The sequence below is a fragment of the Entelurus aequoreus genome, linkage group LG05, assembly GCF_033978785.1.
Source record: "Entelurus aequoreus isolate RoL-2023_Sb linkage group LG05, RoL_Eaeq_v1.1, whole genome shotgun sequence".
NCBI lineage: Eukaryota > Metazoa > Chordata > Actinopteri > Syngnathiformes > Syngnathidae > Entelurus > Entelurus aequoreus.
The window spans coordinates 25,536,515-25,563,596 of NC_084735.1; positions in this window are offsets into that span (position 1 = coordinate 25,536,515).

The window sequence follows — 27,082 nt, forward strand, 5'->3', positions numbered from 1 at the left end:
CATGTTTACTGGTTAGTTTTGAGTGTGAGACATTTGCACAGCAGCCCCCTCATCGGGCTGTAGCTGGTACTGCACTCACTGCTCTGCTCACACTTCTTCCGTGTATAGTTAATCACTTCCACCTGGTCCCCATAACGAAGGTGGTTTGTCTGCAGGAGATTATGCAAAATTATTAAAATGTGGTCCCCATGAACCATATTAACTCTTTCTCCCCAGGGTCCCCAGTAAGAATGATCAGCACATTACTTCATCAATCCAGAGATTTAAAGACGTGTATGAGCTAACTGGGCAGTGGCCATTTTACCCCAAAAAATGTATGCCTCCACTACCTGTAGAAAGGGTGGTCCCCACAAGTGATGATCAAAAACTTGGTCCCCATTCCAAATCTGACTAGCTTTTTTGCTGTAGGTCCTTAAAAACCGCAGTGTGGTCAAGGATCTTTCTCATCTCATTAGATTGTGAAGGTGTACCTCATAAAGTTGCTAGGTGACGTACGTGTGTGTGTGTGTGTGTGTGTGTGTGTGTGTGTGTGTGTGTGTGTGTGTGTGTGTGTGTGTGTGTGTGTGTGTGTGTGTGTGTGTGTGTGTGTGTGTGTGTGTGTGTGTGTGTGTGTGTGTGTGTGTGTGTGTGTGCGTGTGTGTGTGTGTGTGTGTGTGTGCGCGTGCGTGTCACCTTTCCCTTTACTCAGAAAGCTGTCTGGAGGTCAAAATGCAAGAATAATAGATGGTGAAATGGCGATGCTGCTAGCTGTCACTACAGTAACAGGGTCATGAGGACGTCAAGGGTGACGAGCTGAGTCCTTTCGGCCTCTTTAGCGGTGCGGGCAAATTATCTGCCGGCCTCCCCTGTAGATGTGACCCTGGGTCACAGTGTCCCCCACCCCCGCCCACTCACCCCATCCTGTCAGGGCTTGCTAATATTGTACTGTTGTTTTGTTTCGGCCTTTCGTCGACGAGGCGTCCTGTGCCCTGCAAAGATGTATTTTTTTAAACGGTTTCCGAAGTGGGGAAAAAATCTAACAAGGACGCCTTGTTGACGTCACGCGGACAAGGAAACCACTACTATTTTGAGAGGGATGACGTCACCTCATAACATCCAGCTCAGGGCTGCCCACACTTTTCACAGTTCCTTTTTTTAATTGACTAAGTCGAGGGGATTTACATCATTCATATATATAATTTATATTTATTTATTTAGGAAAGGGACGTTTTTGTTAACAAGTTAAATGTGCTTAATGATAATACACGCATGTTTAAAGGCCTACTGAAATGAAATTGTTTTATTTAAACGGGGATAGCAGATCCTTTCTATGTGTCATACTTGATCATTTCGCGATATTGCCATATTTTTGCTGAAAGGATTTAGTAGAGAACATCGACGATAAAGTTCGCAACTTTTGGTCGCTGATAAAAAAAAGCCTTGCCTGTACCGGAAGTAGCGTGACGTCGCAGGTTGAAGAGCTCCTCACATTTCCCCATTGTTTACACCAGCAGCGAGAGCGATTCGGACCGAGAAAGCGACGATTACCCCATTAATTTGAGCGAGGATGAAAGATTTGTGGATGAGGAACGTGAGAGTGAAGGATTAGAGTGCAGTGCAGGACGTATCTTTTTTCGCTCTGACCGTAACTTAGGTAAAAGGGCTCATTGGATTCCACACTTTCTCCTTTTTCTATTGTGGATCACAGATTTGTATTTTAAACCACCTCGGATACTATATCCTCTTGAAAATGAGAGTCGAGAACGCGAAATGGACATTCACAGTGACTTTTATCTCCACGACAATACATCGGTGAAGCACTTTAGCTACGGAGCTAACGTGATAGCATCGTGCTTAAATGCAGATAGAAACAAAAGAAATAAGCCCCTGACTGGAAGGATAGACAGAAGATCAACAATAATACTATCAGGAGACACCGAACCAAACACTGGACATGTAACTACACGGTTAATGCTGTGCCGCCTGTCGAAGCCTAGCAATGCTGTTGCTAACGACGCCATTGAAGCTAACTTAGCTACGGGACCTCGTCAGAGCTATGATAAAAACATTAGCGCTCCACCTACGCCAGCCCTCATCTGCTCATCAACACCCGTGCTCACCTGCGTTCCAGCGATGGACGGCGCGACGAAGGACTTCACCCGATCATCGATGCGGTCGGCGGCTAGCGTCGGATAGCGCGTCTGCTATCCGACTCAAAGTCCTCCTGGTTGTGTTGCTGCAGCCAGCCGCTAATACACCGATCCCACCTACAGCTTTCTTCTTTGCAGTCTCCATTGTTCATTAAACAAATTGCAAAAGATTCACCAACACAGATGTCCAAAATACTGTGGAATTTTGCGATGAAAACAGAGCTGTTTGTATTGAGATACAATGTGTCCGAATACTTCCGTTTCAACCATTGACGTCACACGCAAACGTCATCATACATAGACGTTTTCAACCGGAAGTTTCGCGGGAAATTTAAAATTGCACTTTATAAGTTAACCCGGCCGTATTGGCATGTGTTGCAATGTTAAGATTTCATCATTGATATATAAACTATCAGACTGCGTGGTCAGTAGTAGTGGGTTTCAGTAGGCCTTTAACACATATAGATCCCTTTCTTTCATGAAGACAAGAATATAAGTCGGTGTATTACCTGATTCTGATGACTTGCATTGATTGGAATCAGACAGCAGTGATGATAACGTCCACATTTTCAAATGGAGGAGAAAAAAAGTCCTCCTTTCTGTCCAATACCACATAAAAGTGCTTGGTTTTTGCCATCTTATTTGTCCAACTCGTTTTTATACACTTTACAAGAAATACATTGGCGGCAAACTCCGTAGCTTGCTAGATTGTGCAAGCCAGTTTTCTGAGGCTCTTATTTTGTCAGCACAGGCAGGATGGAGCAGGGCTTTTATTGTGAAGACAGGAACGGTGCAGTCGATCTTTAGAGTTTTGCAGCAGGTACGGCACGAGAGTGAAATAAAAAGTGTTTCTCGCCTTCCTCTCAGTCATTTTTTCTTAATAACCAGCTCACAAGATCCTCGGGTGCCGTAGATGTCAATCAAGTGACGAAAGTGACGTCTTAGTGGATGAAGATTGATGATGGCTAATTTTTAGGTCAATTTTTTATGCCTGGCTGGCGATCTACTGACACACACTGTTGTGTTTAGGAGGAGTAGACGGCACAGACCACAAGGGGGCATAGTAACTCTATGTTTTATTGTCATCATCGTCATCATCGTCATCATCGTCATCATCTGCGGTTACTCGAACGAGTATGACGATCCTCCTGGTAGGGGTGTATCCCTGTATGGAGGATGCCTGTGCGTGACTTTGTTTTACATGGGGAGACTGGTGCACAGACAGTCACCACACGATCCTTGACAGAAACGGGTCAGGGTCCAGTGGCATGGAGTCCAAGACGACTGGGGACCCTTTTCTGCTGCAGCCTTCTTCCGCCATCGCAGCCGTTGTGGTAGTTCTTAAATCTACCGTCTTCCGCCTGCTTTGCCGTTGAGGTCTTCACCGTATCCCTGGCTAGGGGGCAGTCAGGTACTAGGCCTTTGCCAAGGGCCGCCTGGGGTAACAGTAGTAAAAGGGTTAACCTCCTAGTGCCCCAAGACCCCATAGAGGAGCCTCCACTGCCGGATGCACTTTAACGTCATGCCCAGGACATGTTTTATTATATTTATAATAATAAACAATATAATAAGCTCGAGAATGGAGTGTGACTAAATTCCAAGAGTCTGTGTGTGTGAGACTATGTGTGGGAATGACTTGCTGAGTGTTGAGCGAGAGGCGGAAGTCCTGGAGGGGAAAGGCAAGCTCGAATGTCCGTGAGACAGGCAGGTTGTCGGGGGGGTGTAGCGAGGCGTCAACAAGTCCGTGTCCAAGCAGGGGTCAAGGATCGAGGGAGGCAGTCCGGAATCCAAAAGGAAGTCGAAGCACACAGCTCGATCCCGGGAGACAGGGAAATCACTGCGGGAAACACAAAGGACATAAGACGCGGGAACTGGGAAGGCACAGAAAGAGGGCAAGTACGCGGGAGGGGAGCCAGAGACGGGATGCTTACTAAGAGGAGTGAACTACGTTTCGGCACAGGATCTTCGGGTCCGCTGGTCTTTATGCTGCTTGTCTTGATTAGTCCCAGGTGTACAGATTGCAGATTCCCTGCAGCTTTGCCGGCACGTGGCCGTGATGCGGGACTGTGCATGCGCCACGACATACATTCCACGATCGACCGGTCGCTCGCGATCGACGTATTGGACACCCCTGATCTAGCTCATAGCAATGTTCTTTTCAAGGTTAAAACCTGGTGAAAAATTACATGAAGCAAATTCCTGTGTATGCTGAATATATATTGTGTTGCCCTCAGTCTCCTTTTGGATAACATTTGTTTACTTACGCATCCTTTTTGAAGTGGAACAAGCGCCTCAGAGAACAAGGACAATTTCGTTGATAGTCTCCACTTCTCTGCTACCTAGTCACCCTTCAAGGACTTAAAGCAGGACATTATTCAAGTGCACTTGTCAAAGAGCCGCCTAACACACTCGACAAGCCCGTCGCCATTTCCCTAAACTGTTTCTTTGAACTTGGGGAGGATGCTTTCATGAGAAGAGGCGGGGGAAACACTCGGCACGATCATTCAGCCACTAAATGAGATCTCCCGGGGAAAATAATCCTTCCAGTTGAAGAATGTGTTTGCCATGGTAAGGAAAAATAACACACTTTGTGTCTGTGTGGAGCTCGGAGGATGCAACGTATCACCAGAAGTCATGTGACGAACTTAGCCTAAATTGTGTCCTTTTTGTGCTGATCTGGGATAAGCTCGCCTGACATTTCCCATCATGGCAAGCGTGACTGTGTTTGATTCTGCTAATCCTCAAGAAGAAATACGTAGCATGTCGGATTGGTGGGTTCTAGGTGCATTTTGTGCAGGATTTCAGAAATCCTAGAAGGCGTCATCTGGTTACAATAGCATAGTAATTATATATGTCATGAGGAATATAATACCATGATAGAACTGAGCTGTGTTGACGTACTGTGTTGTATTTAGGCATCGGGACCGAATTCGGTACCGACTGAAGTCTGTCAGTACTGCCTGGTACCGATTTATGTATAATCAATGTTCGATACCTGTGTGTCATGTGACGTCACGTCCGGTTGCAACCTCGGCACCGACTCAGGCACTAGCCCGGGAAATAAGCAGTCAAGCACTCAGAGTGGACACAGCCGATTTTCCATGCCTACAAAGCAAGAAGTACAGTAACCTTTCAAAATGCGCTAGCTCGGTGCCAATCTACATTGGATTTGCCATAGACATGCTACCGATTAGCATTATGGATTTTACATAGTGATTTCAACACCTCTAAATTTGGTCATCAAAACTACAAGGAAGATCCTTAATTGTCATTCAAAGTTTATCAATCAAAGTGTATTTATATAGCCCCTAAATCACGAGTGTCTCAAAGGGCTGCACAAGCCACAACGACATCCTCTGCTCAGTAGTCGATACACTACTGCCATCTAATGTCTTGGAATTGCAACTGCATACGAAGTCCACTATATAATACAGTACAGTGCAGTACTTGCAAATGAGACTCAGAAGTGTAAGTAAACAAAATACCGTATTTTTCGGAGTATAAGTCGCACCAGAGTATAAGTCGCACCGGCCGAAAATGCATAATAAAGAAGGAAAAAAACATATATAAGTCGCACTGGAGTATAAGTCGCATTTCTTGGGGAAATTTATTTGATAAAACCCAACACCAAGAATAGACATTTGAAAGGCAATTTAAAATAAATAAAGAATAGTGAACAACAAGCTGAATAAGTGTATGTTATATGAGGCATAAATAACCAACTGAGAACGTGCCTGGTATGTTAACGTAACATATTATGGTAAGAGTCATTCAAATAACTATAACATATAGAACATGCTATATGTTTACCAAACAATCTGTCACTCCTAATCGCTAAATCCCATGAAATCTTATACGTCTAGTCTCTTACGTGAATGAGCTAAATAATATTATTTGATATTTTACGGCAATGTGTTAATAATTTCACACATAAGTCGCTCCTGAGTATAAGTCGCACCCCCGGCTAAACTATGAAAATAACTGCGACTTATAGTCCGAAAAATACGGTATATACTGTATATTTTATTTTTTTTCGAATTTTGTTTTTGTTTTTTGTTTTGATTAATAAAAAAATAAATAAAATAAAAAAATAAAAAATAAAAAAATTCGGAAAAAAAAAAATATATGTACAGTATATATATATATATATATATATATATATATATATATATATATATATATATATATATATATATATATATATATATATATATTTTATTTTTATTTTTTTTTTGATTGATTAATACTCTTCTCGGAGCTGCCACCTTACCGTGGTAGAGGAGTTTGCGTGTCCCAATGATCCTAGGAGCTATGTTGTCCGGGGGCTTTATGCCCCCTGGTAGGGTCTCCCAAGACAAACTGGTCCTAGGTGAGGGATCAGACAAAGAGCAGCTCGAAGACCTCAATGAAAAATAAAACCTATGGACCCAGATTTCCCTTGCCCGGACGCGGGTCACCGGGGCCCCCCTCTGGAGCCAGGCCCGGAGGTGGGGCACGATGGCGAGCGCCTGGTGGCCGGGCCTGTCCCCATGGGGCCCGGCCGGGCACAGCCCGAAGAGGCAACGTGGGTTCCCCCTCCAATGGGCTCACCACCCATAGCAGGGGTCATAGAGGTCGGGTGCGATGTGAGCTGGGCGGCAGCCGAAGGCAGGGCACTTGGCGGTCCGATCCTCGGCTACAGAAGTTAGCTCTTGGGACGTGGAACGTCACCTCGCTGGGGGGGAAGGAGCCTGAGCTAGTGCGCGAGGTGGAGAAGTTCCGACTAGACATAGTCGGACTCACTTCGACGCACAGCAAGGGCTCTGGAACCAGTTCTCTCGAGAGGGGCTGGACTCTCTTCTACTCTGGCGTTGCCGGCAGTGAGAGGCGACGGGCTGGGGTGGAAATTCTTGTTGCCCCCCGGCTCAGAGCCTGCATGTTGGAGTTCAACCCGGTGGACGAGAGGGTAGTTTCCTTCCGCCTTCGGGTGGGGGAACGGGTCCTGACTGTGGTTTGCGCTTACGCGCCAAACCGCAGCTCAGAGTACCCACCCTTTTTGGATTCACTCGAGGGAGTACTAGAGAGTGCTCCCCCAGGTGATTCCCTCGTTCTACTGGGGGACTTCAATGCTCATGTTGGCAGCGACAGTGAAACCTGGAGAGGCGTGATTGGGAAGAATGGCTGCCCGGATCTGAACCCGAGCGGTGTTTTGTTATTGGACTTTTGTGCCCATCACAGATTGTCCATAACAAACACCATGTTCAAACATAAGGGTGTCCATATGTGCACTTGGCACCAGGACACCCTAGGCCGCAGTTCCATGATCGACTTTGTAGTTGTGTCGTCGGATTTGCGGCCTCATGTTTTGGACACTCGGGTGAAGAGAGGGGCGGCGGATGAGATCCGCCCAGAGTTCCTAAAGGCTCTGGATGCTGTGGGGCTGTCTTGGTTGACAAGACTCTGCAGCATCACGTGGACATCGGGGGCGGTACCTCTGGATTGGCAGACCGGGGTGGTGGTTCCTCTCTTTAAGAAGGGGAACCGGAGGGTGTGTTCTAACTATCGTGGGATCACACTCCTCAGCCTTCCCGGTAAGGTCTATTCAGGTGTGCTGGAGAGGAGGGTGTCACCCACATCTGCGGTCCTCTCCAAGGTTTCTCATAGTCACTGTCATTGACATCCCACTAGGTTGTGAGTTTTTCCTTGCCCTTATGTGGGATCTGAACCGAGGATGTCCTTGTGGCTTGTGCGGTCCTTTGAGACACTTGTGATTTAGACCTATATAAATAAACATTGATTGATCGCTAATTGTGCAAGCCTCATTTTCCTTGCTCAACTGCAGAGAGGATCAGGCGTTTAAAAAAAAATTCCGATGAGTATATAGCATATATCTGTATCGTATTTGTTTGTTTTTTTAAAGAAATTAGTCATGTCACATGATTAGAATAATATATAACTACAGTATATGTCTAGAACAGCGGTTCTTAACCTGGGTTCGATCGAACCCTAGGGGTTCGGTGAGTCGGCCTCAGGGGAGGTCAAGACAAATAAGACAAATAAGAAAATAATATAATTTCCATGAGATTATTTTCTCATATAAGTGTTTTGGCCCACTTACAATGACTATAACATATTGTTTTTCATGAGCTGTGTACTAGTATTGTATGTCTGGGTGGAGGTCCTGCTTTGGAAATAATGTGTATCCCTTTTAGATATCGCATTTAGTTCCCACTAAAACATTCACATGTTGCACAATGAGATGTAAACATGGGATTATGTGTACATTCCTGTAACTTTCCGTTTGTAAAATATATCTTTATTAGTATTTCTTTAATATAACATTGTTATTTTATGATTGCGGTTCGGGTTCGGTGAATGCGCATATGAAACTGGTGGGGTTCCGTACCTCCAACAAGGGTAAGAACCCCTGGTCTAGAAGAAAATGTAGAGTAAGAAATTGCTTAGAGCGAGGCAGACTGGGTGCACACTTGGAGCGTCAAGAAAGTTGTTCCCTTACTTTGTCCTCTTGAGTAATGAAAAATATATTGTTAAATCATTTTTGTCTTCTGTGTGTTTGGGGGAAAATCTACCGTGACACCAAGACTTTTCTAGTGTGTGTGTGTGCGAGTAGAAGCGAATGACACACTCACCAGACAGCTATTGGCTTAGAACAGAAATTCACGGGTGAGCAGACTTTAATTCATTTTGCTGCCGATGTGTGATGTTGTTTTGATTGGCCACCACACTGGACCATTACTGATAAATCCAAATCGAATCAGACCTGAGCATCCAAGGGGGGCTAAAATAGTGCAAAAAGAGTTGTGTTTTTGTCGGAGACACATTCTACTACTGTATACTGTAGAGTCCATTCATCACAGCCCCTGTCAACACATCTGGATTTTTACTCAACCCTCAGATCCGACCAGGGAAAATTATGACCCATTAGGATTTTCAATCCGGCCCGCGGGACGTTTCCAGATACTTTTTTAGACCTTTGACATCGTAACTGTAGCCAACCATTACGATGTGCAGTGCTTTTTTTCAAATTACCGTAAGTCTTGAACTATAGAAAGTATTTCAATGGTTGAAATCTGTGCTTTGGATTTATATACAGGTTATTACGGTAATCTACGTCCAGTGTGTGCCGAGTTTGTTTCCAGGGCGGCCAGCCTGAAACACGCGTGTCAGAGAAAGATGCAAAAGCAAAGTTTTGCAACAGAGTTTTGCAGTAAAGTGATAAATCAGATGGTAGGTGTTTTACATCCGGTCTGGTCACCAAAACAATGAAAAATCGCCTTACAGTACGATCATGCTTTGTCAAGGATGTTTTGTAATGTTATTCTGTGATATTTCTACCTAAATAAATGTTTTCTAGCAGATTGAAATAAAGTGTATTGTAATAGCGATGACGATATGAAGGAGGTAGACTGTCTTTGAATAAGTCAGCCTTTTATTTATGTTCACAAATAGCACTGTCGAACTGAATAGGCAGATGCACACAGGCCCGGCCCTAACCAATCTGGCGCCCTGGGCAAGATTTTAGGTGGCGCCCCCCCACATCGGCAGTGAAGTGTATACACTCACAAGAAACCGAATAGCTTTGTGTTTGACCTTTTTTTTTACTTAAAGAAAGCAAATTAACAATCAGAATAGTTAACAAGATAAAAAAAAAATATGGATAAATAAATGAATACAAAAAATGAATATATGAAATACAATATTTTTTACATACATAAACACAAAATAAAACCTGTAAACAAGTTGCATAAAATAAATTAAAAATACAATATAAATAAGGCACTGCACAAAACAAGATATCAAACCAGTATGACTTTAACAACTATATTACAAAAAAAGTGGATCCTACAGAGTTCTCTATTTGTGCTTTTTAATATTGCATTAACTAGAATGACTTACAAATTACTGTACACCAGGGAGTACTGTAATTACCTAACGTTACATTATTATTTTCCATAACAATTTAGCCCCCTCCACAATATTAACCCGACGTTAAAACAGAACTAGCTATTTATTGATTAGCAATTGCCGAATCATGTAACATTAGCTTAATGCTAAAAAGCCAGGTTACTATCACATTCTGTAACAGACAAATAATTTTATGTAGGCTAATGTTACCTACCTGCTACCTCTGTCTTTTTCTCGTTTCTCCTCTTCTTTTCTCTTTTTCTTCCCTGGGCACCTGACAGTTTTGGCCGTTTTGACATCTTGTGTTGTTTTTTTTATGTGGTGACGTCCAAAAAGAGTCATGATGCGGGAAGGGAGGGGGCGCACCGTGCCGGGGGAGGGGGGGGCGTAATGTTGTAACAAATAATATTTCTATTAAATAGGCTTTACTTTGCATTTTAATTAACGTGGGATTATTTTATGTATTTAGAAATAAATAAAAAAGTTTTTTCCCCCAACATTTGTGGCACTGGCGTGGCGCCCCCTGATGGACGGTGCCCTTAGCATTTGCCTATACGGCCTATGCCACGGGCCGGCCCTGGATGCACAACACACACACACACGCACACACAATGGTCTAACACTGCAGGCAAGCTTGCCACTGCCCTCTGCAGCCCACATTGGGTAATTACAGTTCACTACACAATATCCCCGTCACTACAGTATATTCTTTTATAACCTGTTTTGATTGATAGTCGCCAATTACAGAATGTTTAGATGTTTCAATCCTTTCTACTATTCTTCCATAGCGTTTCTGCTCAAAAAGAGTCTTCGTCACTCCAAGCAACGTTTTTAAGTTTTACAATATAACTAAAACAATTCATACTTACTAAACCGCCCCAAGTGTGATGTCCGTAGGAGTGTTTTCATGCATATTTTATAGAGGATTTTGGACGTGTGTTTTTGTCATAGGTCTTTAAGAAACTTACGTTTTCCTGTTATATAGAGCAGTGGTCCCAAACCACCGGTACCGGTCCGTGAAGCATTTGCTACCGGACCGGAGAGAAACATTAAAGTATTTATAAAGGACTGCATTTTCTCCGACTTAACTTTGGCCTGTCCCACTCGACCAGGGATGTCAAACTTGTTTTCTTTGAGGGTCACGCCGCAGTCATGGCTGCCAATAGAAGGCCGCTTGTAACAGTAAATAATTAATGAATTTGCCTATGAATTTTATTTTATTTTTATTTTTTTTACGTAAGAGTAAAAAAAATCTGTGGATTTGACCAATGTTTTTTACAGAAAAAACTGGCAGCTTAGTTGCCAGACTTTTACTGTAAAATATATGGTGTTATTTCTATTATTATTATTTTTACAACATATTACTGTAAATAAAAATATAGTACCGCTGTTTGATTTTATTTTGGCAACTCAGCTGCCAGTTTTTTACCATAATAAAATGTGGTACCATAAAATCATAAACCGTGGATTTTAAAAAAAAACAAAACAAACTGACAGCTCAGTCGACAGAATTTTACTGTAGAAAAACGTACAGTATTATACTGTAAAAAACTCCCTAAATTTTACAGTAATATCTATTGGTCATTTTTATAGTGTACAATTTGATGGATAACTTGCTTCGTAACCTTAAGTTAAGCAGGTATTTAAGTATTTATTTGGATTTCGACTAACAAAGTTAGATAATATAATATTTGTTGCAATATTGGACACTATTTTTTTCCCTGTCAAACTATTTAAAAAAAACCCTAGTACCTTTAGTAAGAAAATAAGAAAGTAAAGAAAGAAAATATAAGGTATTTTATTGACAAATATTATTTACAAGCTTTTGCGGGCCATATAAAAGGACGTGGAGGGGCAGATCTGAGTTTGACACCTGTGCACTAGACACACCAATGATGTACAATAAAACTCCTCATAGGAAGTTGCCATTTGTTATAACTTTGTGACATGATACAATGCACATTAATGAACATATCAAATATAAATGTGACAGATTGTAGCCAAAGGCTGATTTCCATCAGCATTTCATTGCAAAGAAACAAGCCCAGGGCTCCCACTAATTCAGCGTTATAGTGAGTTGTATTTTTCACAAGTGGGAAGCCGGTCCCTGAAAATAATGCCTACATTAAACCGGTCCGTGGTGCAAAAAAGGTTGGGGACCACTGATTAGAGGATTTTTGACACATGTTTTTGTTGTAGGTCTTTTAAAACAGTTAAAGGCCTACTGAAACCCAATACTACTGACCACACAGTCTGATAGTTTATATATCAATGATGAAATCTTAACATTGCAACACATGCCAATACGGTTAACTTAACTTATAAAGTGCAATTTTAAAATTCCTGCTAAACTTCCGGTTGAAAACGTCTATGTATGATGACGTATGCGCGTGATGTCACTAGTTAAACGGAAGTATTCGGACACCATTGAATCCAATACAAAAAAGCTCTGTTTTCATCTCAAAATTCCACAGTATTCAAGACATCTGTGTTGGTGAATCTTTTGCAATTTGTTTAATGAACAATGAAGACTGCAAAGAAGAAAGTTGTAGGTGGGATTGGTGTATTAGCGGCTGGCTGTAGCAACACAACCAGGAGGACTTTGACTTGGATAGCAGACGCGCTAGCCGACGCTAGCCGCCGACCGCACGGATGATCGGGTGAAGTCCTTCGTCCTTCCGTCGATCGCTGGAACGCAGGTGAGCACGGGTGTTGATGAGCAGATGAGGGCTGGCTGGCGTAGGTGGAGCGCTAATGTTTTTATCATAGCTCTGTGAGGTCTCGTTGCTAAGTTAGCTTCAATGGCGTCATTAGCAGCAGCATTGTTAAGCTTCGCCAAGCTGGAAAGCATTAACCGTGTATTTACAGGTCCAGGGTTTAATAGTATTGTTGATTTTCTGTCTATCCTTCCAGTCAGGGGCTTATTTATTTTGTTTATATCTGCATTTGAGCCCGATGCTATCACGTTAGCTCCGTAGCTAAAGTGTTTCGCCGATGTATTGTCATGGAGATAAAAGTCACTGTGAATGTCCATTTCGCGTTCTCGACTCTCATTTTCAAGAGGATATAGTATCCGAGGTGGTTTAAAATACAAATCCGTGATCCACAATAGAAAATGGAGAAAGTGTGGAATCCAATGAACCCTTGTACCTAAGTTACGGTCAGAGCGAAAAAAGATACGTCCTGCACTGCAATCTAATCCTTCACTCTGACGTTCCTCATCCACAAATCTTTCATCCTCGCTCAAATTAATGGGGAAATCGTTGCTTTCTTGGTCCGAATCTCTCTCGCTGCATTGTAAACAATGGGAAAATGTGAGCAGCCCTTCCTCCTGTGACGTCACGCTACTTCCGGTATAGGCAAGGCTTTTTTTTATCAGCGACCAAAAGTTGCGAACTTTATCGTTGTTGTTCTCTACTAAATCCTTTCAGCAAAAATATGGCAATATCGCGAAATGATCAAGTATGACACATAGAATGGATCTGCTATCCCCGTTTGAATTTTAAAAAATTCATTTCAGTAGGCCTTTAAGTATTCCTGGATCATTGGCTCGTGTTTTTGTCGAAGGTCTTTAAAAACAGTTAAGCATTCCTGTTGTTTAGAGGATCTTTGATTCATGTTCTTGTTGTAGGTCTTTAAAACAGTTAAGTATTCCTGTTACAAAGAGGATCTTTGACTCGTGTTTTTGTCGTAGGTCCTTAAAAACAGTTAAGTATTTTTTGTTATATAGAGCAGTGGTTCTCAACCTTTTTTCAGTGATGTACCCCCCGTGAATTTTTTTTTAATTCAAGTACCCCCTAATCAGAGCAAAGCATTTTTGGTTGAAAAAAAGAGATAAAGAAGTAAAATACAGCACTATGTCATCAGTTTCTGATTTATTAATTGTATAACGTGCAAAATATTGCTCATTTGTAGTGGTCTTTCTTGAACTATTTGGAAAATAGATTTATATTTATAAAGGATTTTTGAATTGTTGCTATTTTTAGAATATTAAAAAAAATCTCACGTACCCCTTGGCATACCTTTAAGTACCCCCAGGGGTGCGCATACCCCCATTTGAGAACCACTGATATAGAGTATCCTTAACATCTGTTTTTGTTGTAGATGTTTTAAAACAAAGAAGCAGTCTCTAAAAACAGCGCTCCTGTCATAAAGCAGATCTTTGACCCGTGTTTTTGTGGTAGGTTCCTAAAAACACTCCAAGCAACGTTTTTAAAGTTTTACAATATAACTACAAAAATTCATACTTACTAAACCATCCCATGTGTGACGTCTGTAGGAGTGTTTTCATGCATATTTGTACGTGCTATCGTAATGTAACCAAGCCGGCGTCGTTAGCATCAGCGAATATGCTAACAAGTTTACAAGTGTCTGTATTAGTATTATTAACTTACAATGGCATTCTTTTTGTATTGTTTCATTGATAAGCGTCACCGTGAAAATATTGAGTGAACTTCCGTAGCTCGTGGGTCCATGGTAATAACTTCTGTTTTGTTTGATGAGCCGTTTTACTGCTGTGTTAAAGTCACCGTTTGGATACAAGTAAGGTATGTAAACAAACATTTACAAAATCTAATGATTTATATCTGCGGCAAATATGTCAACATATTTAGTTTTTCTAAAATTCAATCAATCAATGATCAATCAATGTGTATTTATATAGCCCTAAATCAAAAGTAAGGATGTCCGATAATGGCTTTTTGCCGATATCCAATATTCCGATATTGTCCAACTCTTAATTACCGATACCGATATCAACCGATACCGATATCAACCGATACCGATATCAACCGATACCGATATCAACCGATACTGATATATACAGTCGTGGAATTAACACATTATTATGCCTAATTTGGACAACCAGGTATGGTGAAGATAAGGTCCTTTTTAAACAATTAATAAAATAAAATAAGATAAATTAATTAAAAACATTTTCTTGAATAAAAAAGAAAGTAAAACAATATAAAAGCAGTTACATTGAAACTAGTAATTAATGAAAATAAGTAAAATTAACTGTTAAAGGTTAGTACTATTAGTGGACCAGCAGCACGCACAATCATGTGTGCTTACGGACTGTATCCCTTGCAGACTGTATTGATATATATTGATATATAATGTAGGAACCAGAATATTAATAACAGAAAGAAACAACCCTTTTGTGTGAATGAGTGTGAATGAGTGAAGGGAGGTTTTTTGGGTTGGTGTACTAATTGTAAGTGTATCTTGTGTTTTTTATGTTGATTTAATTTTTTAAAAAAATAAAAAAATAAAAACGATCCTGATAATTAAAAAAACGACACCGATAATTTACGATATTACATTTTAAAGCATTTATCGGCCGATAATATCGGCAGGCCCATATTATCAGACATCTCTAATCACAAGTGTCTCAAAGGGCTGCACAAGCCACAACGACCAGGAGACCATCCCGAGCGGAGACGGGTCAGCAGCGCAGAGATGTCCCCAACCGATGCACAGGCGACACAACCGACTCTGGACAGCCAGCACTTCATCCATGGCCTCCAGACCTGATTTTCTTATTTAAAAGGGGATAGAAGGTCCATTCTATGTGTCATACTTGATCATTTTGAGATATTGCCATATTTTTGCTGAAAGGATTTAGTAGAGAACATCGACGATAAAGTTCGCAACTTTTGGTCGCTGATAAAAAAAAGCCTTGCCTGTACCGGAAGTAGCGTGACGTCACAGGTTGTGGAGTGCCTCACATCTGCACATTGTTTACAATCATGGCCACCAGCAGCGAGAGCGATTCGGACCGAGAAAGTGACGATTACCCCATTAATATGAGCGAGGATGAAAGATTTGTGGATGAGGAAAGTGAGAGTGAAGGATTAGAGGGCAGTGGAAGCGATTCAGATAGGGAAGATGCTGTGAGAGGCGGGTGGGACCTGATATTCAGCTGGGAATGACTAAAACAGTAAATAAACACAAGACATATATATACTCTATTGGCCACAACACAACCAGGCTTATATTTAATATGCCACAAATTAATCGCGCATAACAAACAACTCCCCCCTCCCGTCCATATAACCCACCAATACAACTCAAACACCCGCACAACACACTCAATCCCACAGCCCAAAGTACCGTTCACCTCCGTAAAGTTCATACAGCACATATATTTCCCCAAAGTTACGTACGTGACATGCACATAGCGACACGCACGTACGGGCAAGCGATCAAATGTTTGGAAGCCAAAGCTGCGTACTCACGGCACCGCGTCTGCTATCCAACTCAAAGTCCTCATGGTTGTTTTGCTGCAGCCAGCCGCTAATACACCGATCCCACCTACAGCTTTCTTCTTAGCTGTCTTCATTGTTCATTAAACAAATTGCAAAAGATTCACCAACACAGATGTCCAGAATACTGTGGAATTTTGCGATGAAAACAGACGACTTAATAGCTGGCCACAATGCTGTCCCAATATGTCCGCACAATCCGTGACGTCACGCGCAAACGTCATCCTACCGAGACGTTTTCAGCAGAATATTCCGCGGGAAATTTAAAATTGCACTTTACTAATCTAACCCGGCCGTATTGGCATGTGTTGCAATGTTAAGATTTCATCATTGATATATAAACTATCAGACTGCGTGGTCGGTAGTAGTGGGTTTCAGTAGGCCTTTAAGGTGGTATTATTAAATAGGTTATTAAAATTTGGCTCATAGCCAGGAAAGTACGGTAAGTAGTAATTTTTTTGTTTACTATTCACTATTGAGGAGAGCCATGAAAGGTTAATGGATCAATACAACAGGAAAATGTATCAGAATTTACAATAAAGACATTTCCTTGGCAGGCTTTTCTGGCTCGTCTGTCACAATAACAACTTTACATGTTTTTTTTTTTCTCGGCTTAGTGGCCCCCTTTCCGTGGCAGATACAAAATGTTTTATTAAAGCCCATCTGTTTGGAAAATGTCACGTCTCGCTGCGAAAAGACGAACTGAAGATGGATGAAAAATAACAGGGGGGAGGGGGGGGTTTCCCCGCATGCTTTCCTTACAGGTTGGCCCCACGCTCACAAGACAGATGAGTCACCTTGATATTTTACAACACTTGTGCGTTTTTCCTGCAAGGTTCGGTTGGAGCTTTAGATCCAATCTGCCTGTCTGTTTCTAAAAAAGACAGTGCCCTAGTTGCAGGGGGAAACAGCAAAAAGATGTCAGACTGATATGCGATGTGATTTGCAGATATGGAGAATGGAAGATGAAACGGCGTTAAAATCTAATCCGTCAAAAAGTTTGTGTGCCAGCTGAAAAAAAACAAAAAACAGTTGAAGTGACAGCTGGCTTGTTGCCGCATGGATAAATTACACCACAAGTTCGTTCTTTTGATTTAGAGAAAAAAAAAAAGTGTTAAAAGGGTTCTGAACTGGCTCAGTTGGGCGCCCGAGTCTGTGTGACACTTTTTTGCGTCCCAGTTTCCGGAAGGCACCAGATGTTTGGCTGCTTTTGCAACCAGGGACGACTGCAAGGAACGCGATCAAACTCGGGGAGCTGTCAATTATTTGCACAGACGATGGAAATGATCCATCTGTCAACAAATAAAAGTCGGATCTGGAGTATAAAACGCCCTTATGGAAGAGGGTATTTAACATTTCAAAGTGAGCCTTTCCCTAAGGCTGTCATTTTGTCAAGGACTCCAAATCACTCGTTAATATAAAAGCAATATTATTACATAGTAAACACACACTTATCATTTCGGTGGCAAAAACCCCCAAAGCTTGACCTCATGAGGTGCTCTGACTTGAAATTTCTCACACATCTGTGAAACACAATAATATTAGGGTGTTTGGCCGAATCGGCACTAAGTTTTTGGAATACACCCTTAGGGACCCGAGAAGCACACGTGTGTGAAATTTGAGCAAAATTGGTTAAAAGCAAAACCTCTTTGAAGGGGCACAGGTGGGATACTTGATTGGCTAAGGTGATTAATAGGTTGTTGACCATTCATCTAATGATTATAAAAACGTCTTTTTTTTTTTTACTTCTGATACAATGCCTATACTGGAGCCGTAAGTCTTCGTTAATACCGATACTAATCCGATACGATCTCAACACAAATCATACATGCTTGTATTTTTCAAATTACTCGGGAAAAAAACCTTACGGCAGACTTATGCTGTCTTTACATTGAAGTAGAGTGGTATATTTTTTATTTTTTTGGCAATACCTAATCGTCATGATGATTCATTAAGCTAAGCTCATGACGCAGTAAATTGAATGATGCGGACACGTTTGTTACTGGGTACTTTCGAATACTCTTCTGCTTTGGAAACGTATGTGTAAGTAATATGCAACTATGATTATTTTTTGCTTGTTTGTATTGACAAGTGCGATGTTTTAGACTGCAATTAAGGACACCTATTACATACACTACACCAGTGGTCCCCAACCTTTTCCAACCTTTTTGTACTTGCGGACTGGTCAATGCTTGAAAATGTGTCCCACAGACCGGGGGGGAGGGGTAGTAAAAAAAATTTTTTTTTTTTTTTTTTTTTTTTTTTTTTGTCATAAAGAAATACAATCATGTGTGCTTACGGACTGTATCCCTGCAGACTGTATTGATTTATATTGACATATAATGTATATATTGTGTTTTTTATGTTGATTTAATTAATTATTATTATTTTTATTTTTATTTTTCTTGTGCGGCCCGGTACCAATCGGTCCACGGACCGGTACCGGGCCGCGGCCCGTTGGTTGGGGACCACTGCACTACACTATATTGCCAAAAGTATTTGGCCACCTGACTTGACTCACATATGAACCTGAAGTGCCATCCCATTCCTAACCCATAGGGTTCAATATGATGTCGGTCCACCATAGGAATTTTCGACCATTCTTCCAAAAGCGCATTGGTGAGGTCACACACTGATGTTGGTCGAGAAGGCCTGGCTCTCAGTCTCCGTTCTAATTCATCCCAAAGGTGTTCTAACGGGTTTAGGTCAGGACTCTGTGCAGGCCAGTCAAGTTCATCCACACAAGACTCTGTCATCCATGTCTTTATGGACCTTGCTTTGTGCACTGGTGCACAGTCATGTTGGAAGAGGAAGGGGCCCGCTCCAAACTGTTCCCACAAGGGGACAAAGTGTTTTGGTATCCTGGAGCATTCAAAGTTCCTTTCACTGGGACTAAGGGGCCAAGCCCAACTCCTGAAAAACAACCCCACACCATAATTTCTCCTCCACCAAATTTCACACTCGGCACAATGCAGTCCGAAATGTACCCTTCTCCTGGCAACCTCCAAACCCAAAATCGTCCATCAGAAATTTCACACGCTGCAGGACCGCTTGTATCGAAGATTTTAGATTAGTGTTTCTGTACCTTTTTTAACTCAACAGAGGGGCCCGGGGCCCACTCAAATATTAACACATTATGGTAGTTAATAATTATATCAAACCTACTTACAGTTTACAACTTTGTCAAATGATGTAAAACCATGTAGTAATCCAAAATAATATTCTTTAACTCATAAACTTTAGGCTTAGGTCAGGCTGATTACAAAACTCAATAGTAACCAAATATAGTGACTTATAAATAACTGATGAAAAATTTAATTTACATATACTTAGGTAGTGCTTAAGTAATGAATAATCAATATATTTGTTAACTAAAAATTAAAGTGTAAATAAAAAATACAGCTTCACTAATTTAGTCATTGTTATTGCGCTTAAAAAACTTCTCTTTGACTTTTGCACCAGACTTCTTCTGTTCGTTTGCTATTGTCATTACTGCCACAAGTGGTGGAAAAGTGTATTACAACTGAGTACCTCAGCGGCCCATACGGACCACAGCCTATGAACGGGTCATTTTTGTTAACCCTCTAAGTGCGACCCAACAGAGTTATAGATGCAAGCTGATATCAGTCAATGCTTGTTTTTTTGCTGATATCGGACCAATATCAATACCAGATTGGGACACTCTAATTTGTATTTCATGTTTACAAAGCATTCTGACTACAACAAATAGGGGGCGCTGCAAATGTAGTAATATAATTTGTATACCGTATGTACAGAGCAATGCCTAGCAAGGCACCCTTGCAGAAAACAGTAAAATGTGTGAAATTTTGCTGCATGCTTTGGGGAAAAAATAGCGCCTTCTGGTGGACAAACGTAAAATTGAAAGACAGCTAATAATGTTAGCATTAAATATAGCAATTGTACAATCTTTGGGCAACTAACGATTTGATCCGATTCCGATTCCTGGGGTGACGATTCAATTCAAAACCGATTCTCACAGTGTATTATTCAGTATAATAATTATAATGAAGCTTTTTCAAAAGAGGTTACAGGCTAAAAAAAAAAAAAAGCTCTTTCTGGTTGCATTAAGATGACCTAAAAAACTTTTTTTTTTAATTGATTATAAATAACTTTAAAAAAAAGTTATTTATATTAAACTTTTTTTTGGTAACACTTTAGTATGGGGAACATATTTACCATTAATCAGTTGCTTATTAACATGCAAATTAGTAGCATATTTGGCTCTTAATTAGTCATTATTAAGTACTTATTAATGCCTTATTCTGCATGGCATTGTTTTGCTGAAATAAGCAGGGGCGTCCATGGTAACGTTGCTTGGATGGCAACATATGTTGCTCCAAAACCTGTATGTACCTTTCAGCATTAATGGCGCCTTCACAGATGTGTAAGTTACCCATGTCTTGGGCACTAATACACCCCCATAACATCACAGATGCTGGCTTTTCAACTTTGGGCCTATAACAATGGTTATTTTCCTCTTTGGTCCGGAGGACACGACGTCCACAGTTTCCAAAAACAATTTGAAATGTGGACTCGTCAGACCACAGAACACTTTTCCACTTTGTATCAGTCCATCTTAGATGAGCTCAGGTCCAGCGAAGCCGACGGCGTTTCTGGGTGTTGTTGATAAACGGTTTTCGCCTTGCATAGGAGAGTTTTAACTTGCACTTACAGATGTAGCGACCAACTGTAGTTACTGACAGTGGGTTTCTGAAGTGTTCCTGAGCCCATGTGGTGATATCCTTTACACACTGATGTCGCTTGTTGATGCAGTTCAGCCTGAGGGATCGAAGGTCACAGGCTTAGCTGCTTACGTGCAGTGATTTCTCCAGATTCTCTGAACCCTTTGATGATATTACGGACCGTGGATGGTGAAATCCCTAAATTCCTTGCAATAGCTGGTTGAGAAAGGTTTTTCTTAAACTGTTCAACAATTTGCTCACGCATTTGTTGACAAAGTGGTGACCCTCGCCCCATCCTTGTTTGTGAATTTCATGGAATCTACTTTTATACCCAATCATGGCACCCACCTGTTCCCAATTTGCCTGTTCACCTGTGGGGTGTTCCGAATAAGTGTTTGATGAGCATTCCTCAACTTTATCAGTATTTATTGCCACCTTTCCCAACTTCTTTGTCACGTGTTGCTGGCATCAAATTCTAAAGTTAATGATTATTTGCAGAAAAAAAAATGTTTATCAGTTTGAACATCAAATATGTTGTCTTTGTAGCATATTCAAGTGAATATTGGTTGAAAAGGATTTGCAAATCATTGTATTCCGTTTATATTTACATCTAACACAATTTCCCAACTCATATGGAAACGGGGTTTGTAATTATGGATCAAAATCTGCATTTTGTTTACGTGCAGCAGGACAAGATGCTTCTTGTGGGCCTGAAAATACCCACACGCGTATGGGGGAAGCTCTCTGGAGAGAAGCGGCGGGCGTACGCCACCCACAGTGTTGCCCCGACAGAGCGCTCTGTCTGCTGAACCAGACGATGCAGGAAGCGAGAGTGTCAACCTTGTCATGCGCTGGTATGAAGGATGTTAGATCCGCTGCTGGCTAACCCCTTCTCTACACTTTTGCTCACTGGCTGGGTCAATATATGAGGAGCTAATATTAGCCAGACAGACGGGGGCGAGGAGCATGTCCCAGAATTGTCATTCCTGCAGGGGCCGCAAGCTTGTGGAGGGAATAATATGATGGGCTGCCAAGCTTTGTGGCGTCATATCAGGAGTGTGTCGTGTAATTAGATGCTCTTTTATCCTAATCACTTTTTCCTGGGATAAATACACACCAGGCTTTATTTCCTAATGAAAGGCCGCGGATTAATGAGAGCACACCTCGACACTCAACACATTAATGTGCACCCTCGGCGTGACTGTCCAAATGTCACCCAGATCACAGCGGAGAATGCGAGAATGGGGAGAGATTTAAGTAGATGAGAGGAGAATTGCGGCATGAGATGAGAATGGGGGGCGGGGGGGTAGTCGGGGGGGTCACGGCGCCGAGAGGAAAGCGATGGAGGTGGAAGGGCAGACAGATGGGAAGGACGGGGTTGTAGACAGGGATTGTTATCCTGACACCAGGGACGGGAGAAATGTGGACAGTGACTGCTCTATAATCCGCACGCATTCATGTCTTCATCTTTGTATGAGGAGTGCACGCCATGGCCAAATCAACTCGGCTATTAGTCAGAGAAAAAGGTGCTGAGCAGATTTTTTCTCCATGCTTTGGGGCCGTTCACACCAGCGTTACTGAAATGGTGCCGCTGTCACTTTTTGTATGATTTAGTTTGACAGAAAAAATCCGGACTTTTTGACAGGAAAAATCCAGACTTTTTGACAGAAAAAAATCCTGATTTTTTGACAGAAAAAAATCTTGATTTTTTGACAGAAAAAAATCCTGATTTTTTGACCAAAAAAATTCTGATTTTTTGACAGAAAAAATTCTGATTTTTTTACAGAAAAAATCCCGATTTTTTGACAGAAAAAATCCTGACTTTTTGACAGAAAAAATCCCGCTTTTTGACAGAAAAAATCCTAACTTTTTCAAAGAACAAAATACTGACTTTCTGCCCCTAAAAATCCCGACTTTTTGACAGAAAAAAAATCCCGATTTTTTTGACAGAAAAAATCCTGACTTTTTGACAGAAAAAATCCTGACTTTTTGACAGAAAGAATCACGATTTTTTGACAGAAAGAATCCCAACTTTTTATCAGAAAAAATCCAGACTCTCTGACAGAAAAAAATCCCGATTTTTTGACAGAAAAATTCCTGACTGTTTGACAGAAAAAATCCTGACTTTTTCCCAAAACAATCCAGCCTTATTGACAGAAAAAATCCAGACTTTTTGACAGAAAAAAATCCAGACTTTTCGACAGGGAAAAATCCAGACTTTTCGACAGAAAAATTCCTGACTGTTTGACAGAAAAAATCGGGATTTTTTGACAGAAAAATTCAGATTTTTTGACAGAAAAAAATCCTGACTTTCTGAAAAAAAAATCCCGAGTTTTTGACAGAAAAAATCCAAACTTTTTGACAGAAAGAATCCAGACTTTTTGACAGAAAAAATCCCAACTTTTTAACAGAAAAAATCCAAACTTTTTGACAGAAAGAATCCCGACTTTTTGACAGAAAAAAATCTAAACTTTTTGACGGCAAAAATCCAAACCTTTTAACAAAAAAATCCAGATTTTTTGACAGAAAAATCCAGACTTTTTGACCAAAAAAAATCCTGCCTTTTTGACAGAAAAAAATCCTGACTTTTTGAGAGAAAAAATCCTGACTTTTTGACAGAAAAATTCCTGACTTTTTGACAGAAAAAATCCTGACTTTTTGACAGAGAAAAAAAAAGACTTTTTGACTGAAAAAAAACAGAGTTTTTGACAGAAAAATCCAAATTTTTTGACAGAAAAATCCAGACTTTTTGACAGAAAAATCCAGAGAAAAAATCTAAACTTTTTGACGGCAAAAATCCAAACCTTTTAACAAAAAAATCCAAATTTTTTGACAGAAAAATCCAGACTTTTTGACAGAAAAATCCAGACTTTTTGACAGAAAAAAATCCTGACTTTTTGACAGAAAAAATCCTGACTTTTTGACAGAAAAAATCCAGACTTTTTGACAGAAAAAAATCCAGACTTTTTGACAGAAAAAATCCAAACTTTTTGACAGAAAGAATCCCGACTTTTTGACAGAAAAAAATCTAAACTTTTTGACGGCAAAAATCCAAACCTTTTAACAAAAAAATCCAAATTTTTTGACAGAAAAATCCAGACTTTTTGACAGAAAAATCCAGACTTTTTGACCAAAAAAAAATCCAGACTTTTTGACAGAAAAAAATCCAGACATTTTGACAGAAAAAAATCCTGACTTTTTGAGAGAAAAAATCCTGACTTTTTGACAGAAAAATTCCTGACTTTTTGACAGAAAAAATCCTGACTTTTTGACAGAGGAAAAAAAAACAGACTTTTTGACAGAAAAAAAACATACTTTTTGACATAAAAAATCCAGACTTTTTGACAAAAAAAAATCCAGACTTTTTGACAAAAAAAAATCCAGACTTTTTGACAGAAAAAAATCCAGACTTTTTGACGGCAAAAATTCAAACCTTTTAACAAAAAAAATCCAGATTTTTTGACAGAAAAATCCAGACTTTTTGAACAAAAAAAAACTGACTTTTTGACAGAAAAAAATCCTGACTTTTTGAGAGAAAAAATCCTGACTTTTTGACAGAAAAATTCCTGACTTTTTGACGGAAAAAATCCTGACTTTTTGACAGAGAAAAAAAAAAGACTTTTTGACTGAAAAAAAACTGACTTTTTGACAGAAAAATCCAGACTTTTTGACAAAAAAAAATCCAGACTTTTTGACAGAAAAAAATCCAGACTTTTTGACAGAAAAAATCCAGACTTTTTGACAGAAAAAAATCCAGACATTTTGACAGAAACAATCCAAACTTTTTGACAGAAAGAATCCCGACTTTTTGAGAGAAAAAAATCTAAACTTTTTGACGGCAAAAATCTAAACCTTTTAACAAAAAAATCCAAATTTTTTGACAGAAAAATCCAGACTTTTTGACAGAAAAATCCAGACTTTTTGACCCAAAAAAATCCAGACTTTTTGACAGAAAAAACTCCAGACTTTTTGACAGAAAAAAATCCTGACTTTTTGAGAGAAAAAATCCTGACTTTTTGACAGAAAAAAATCCAGACTTTTTGACAGAAAAAATCCAGACTTTTTGACAGAAAAAATCCAAACTTTTTGACAGAAAGAATCCCGACTTTTTGACAGAAAAAAATCTAAACTTTTTGACGGCAAAAATCCAAACCTTTTAACAAAAAAAATCCAAATTTTTTGACAGAAAAAAACAGACTTTTTGACAGAAAAATCCAGACTTTTTGACCAAAAAAAATCCAGACTTTTTGACAGAAAAAAATCCAGACTTTTTGACAGAAAAAAATCCTGACTTTTTGAGAGAAAAAATCCAGACTTTTTGACAGAAAAATTCCTGACTTTTTGACAGAAAAAATCCTGACTTTTTGACAGAGGAAAAAAAAAACAGACTTTTTGACAGAAAAAAAACAGACTTTTTGACAGAAAAAATCCAGACTTTTTGACAAAAAAAATCCAGACTTTTTGACAAAAAAAAATCCAGACTTTTTGACAGAAAAAAATCCAGACTTTTTGACGGCAAAAATCCAGACTTTTTGACAGAAAAAAATCCAGACTTTTTGACAGAAAAAATCCAGACTTTTTGACAGAAAAAATCCAGACTTTTTGACAGAAAAAATCCAAACTTTTTGACAGAAAGAATCCCGACTTTTTGACAGAAAAAAATCTAAACTTTTTGACGGCAAAAATCCAAACCTTTTAACAAAAAAATCCAAATTTTTTGACAGAAAAATCCAGACTTTTTGACAAAAAAATCCAGACTTTTTGACCAAAAAAAATCCAGACTTTTTGACAGAAAAAAATCCAGACTTTTTGACAGAAAAAAATCCTGACTTTATCAGAGAAAAAATCCTGACTTTTTGACGGAAAAATTCCTGACTTTTTGACAGAAAAAATCCAGACTTTTTGACAAAAAAAAAATCCAGACTTTTTGACAGAAAAAAAAACTGACTTTTTGACGGCAAAAATCCAAACCTTTTAACAAAAAAATCCAAATTTTTTGACAGAAAAATCCAGACTTTTTGACAGAAAAAATCCTGACTTTTTGACCAAAAACAAATCCAGACTTTTTGACAGAAAAAAATCCAGACTTTTTGACAAAAAAAAATCCTGACTTTTTGAGAGAGAAAATCCTGACTTTTTGACCCAAAAAAAATCCAGACTTTTTGACAGAAAAAAATCCAGACTTTTTGACAAAAAAAAATCCTGACTTTTTGAGAGAAAAAATCCTGACTTTTTGACAGAAAAAAATCCTGACTTTTAGACAGAAAAAATCCAGACTTTTTGACAGAAAAAATCCAAACTTTTTGACAGAAAGAATCCCGACTTTTTGACAGAAAAAAATCTAAACTTTTTGACGGCAAGAATCCAAACCTTTTAACAAAAAAATCCAAATTTTTTGACAGAAAAATCCAGACTTTTTGACAAAAAAATCCAGACTTTTTGACAGAAAAAAATCCAGACTTTTTGACAGAAAAAAATCCAGACTTTTTGAAAAAAAAAATCCTGACTTTATGAGAGAAAAAATCCTGACTTTTTGACAGAAAAAATCCTGACTTTTTGACAGAAAAAATCCTGACTTTTTGACAGAAAAAATCCTGACTTTTTGACAGAGGAAAAAAAAAACAGACTTTTTGACAGAAAAAAACCAGAGGAGAGAAGAAAAGAAACGGCAGATCAACTGGTCTAAAAAAGGGGGGTCTATTTAAAGGCTAGATTATACAAATGAGTTTTAAGATGGGACTTAAATGCTTCTATTTATTAATCCTCTAAAAAAGAGGAAATGAATTTGCTTCAGTGTGTAAAAAAGATAAATAAGGTGAGAAACACTATTGAATTTAGTACAATTTACACTGCCTTTTTGCTCTATTTTTGCTGATGTAATTTTTTTTTTTTTACCTCTGCCAGGTTGTGTGTAGTGTGTTTGTGTGTGTGTGTGCGTGTGTGTATGCAAGCTAGAGACCCCGCAGAGAAAAAGATAGTGTTCACTCAGTTTATTTTATTCCGCTACTGATAACTCAAAAAGTTATGGACGGGTTTTTCATCTAACTTTTAAAGAAATGTCCAAAATGGAATAAGGAAC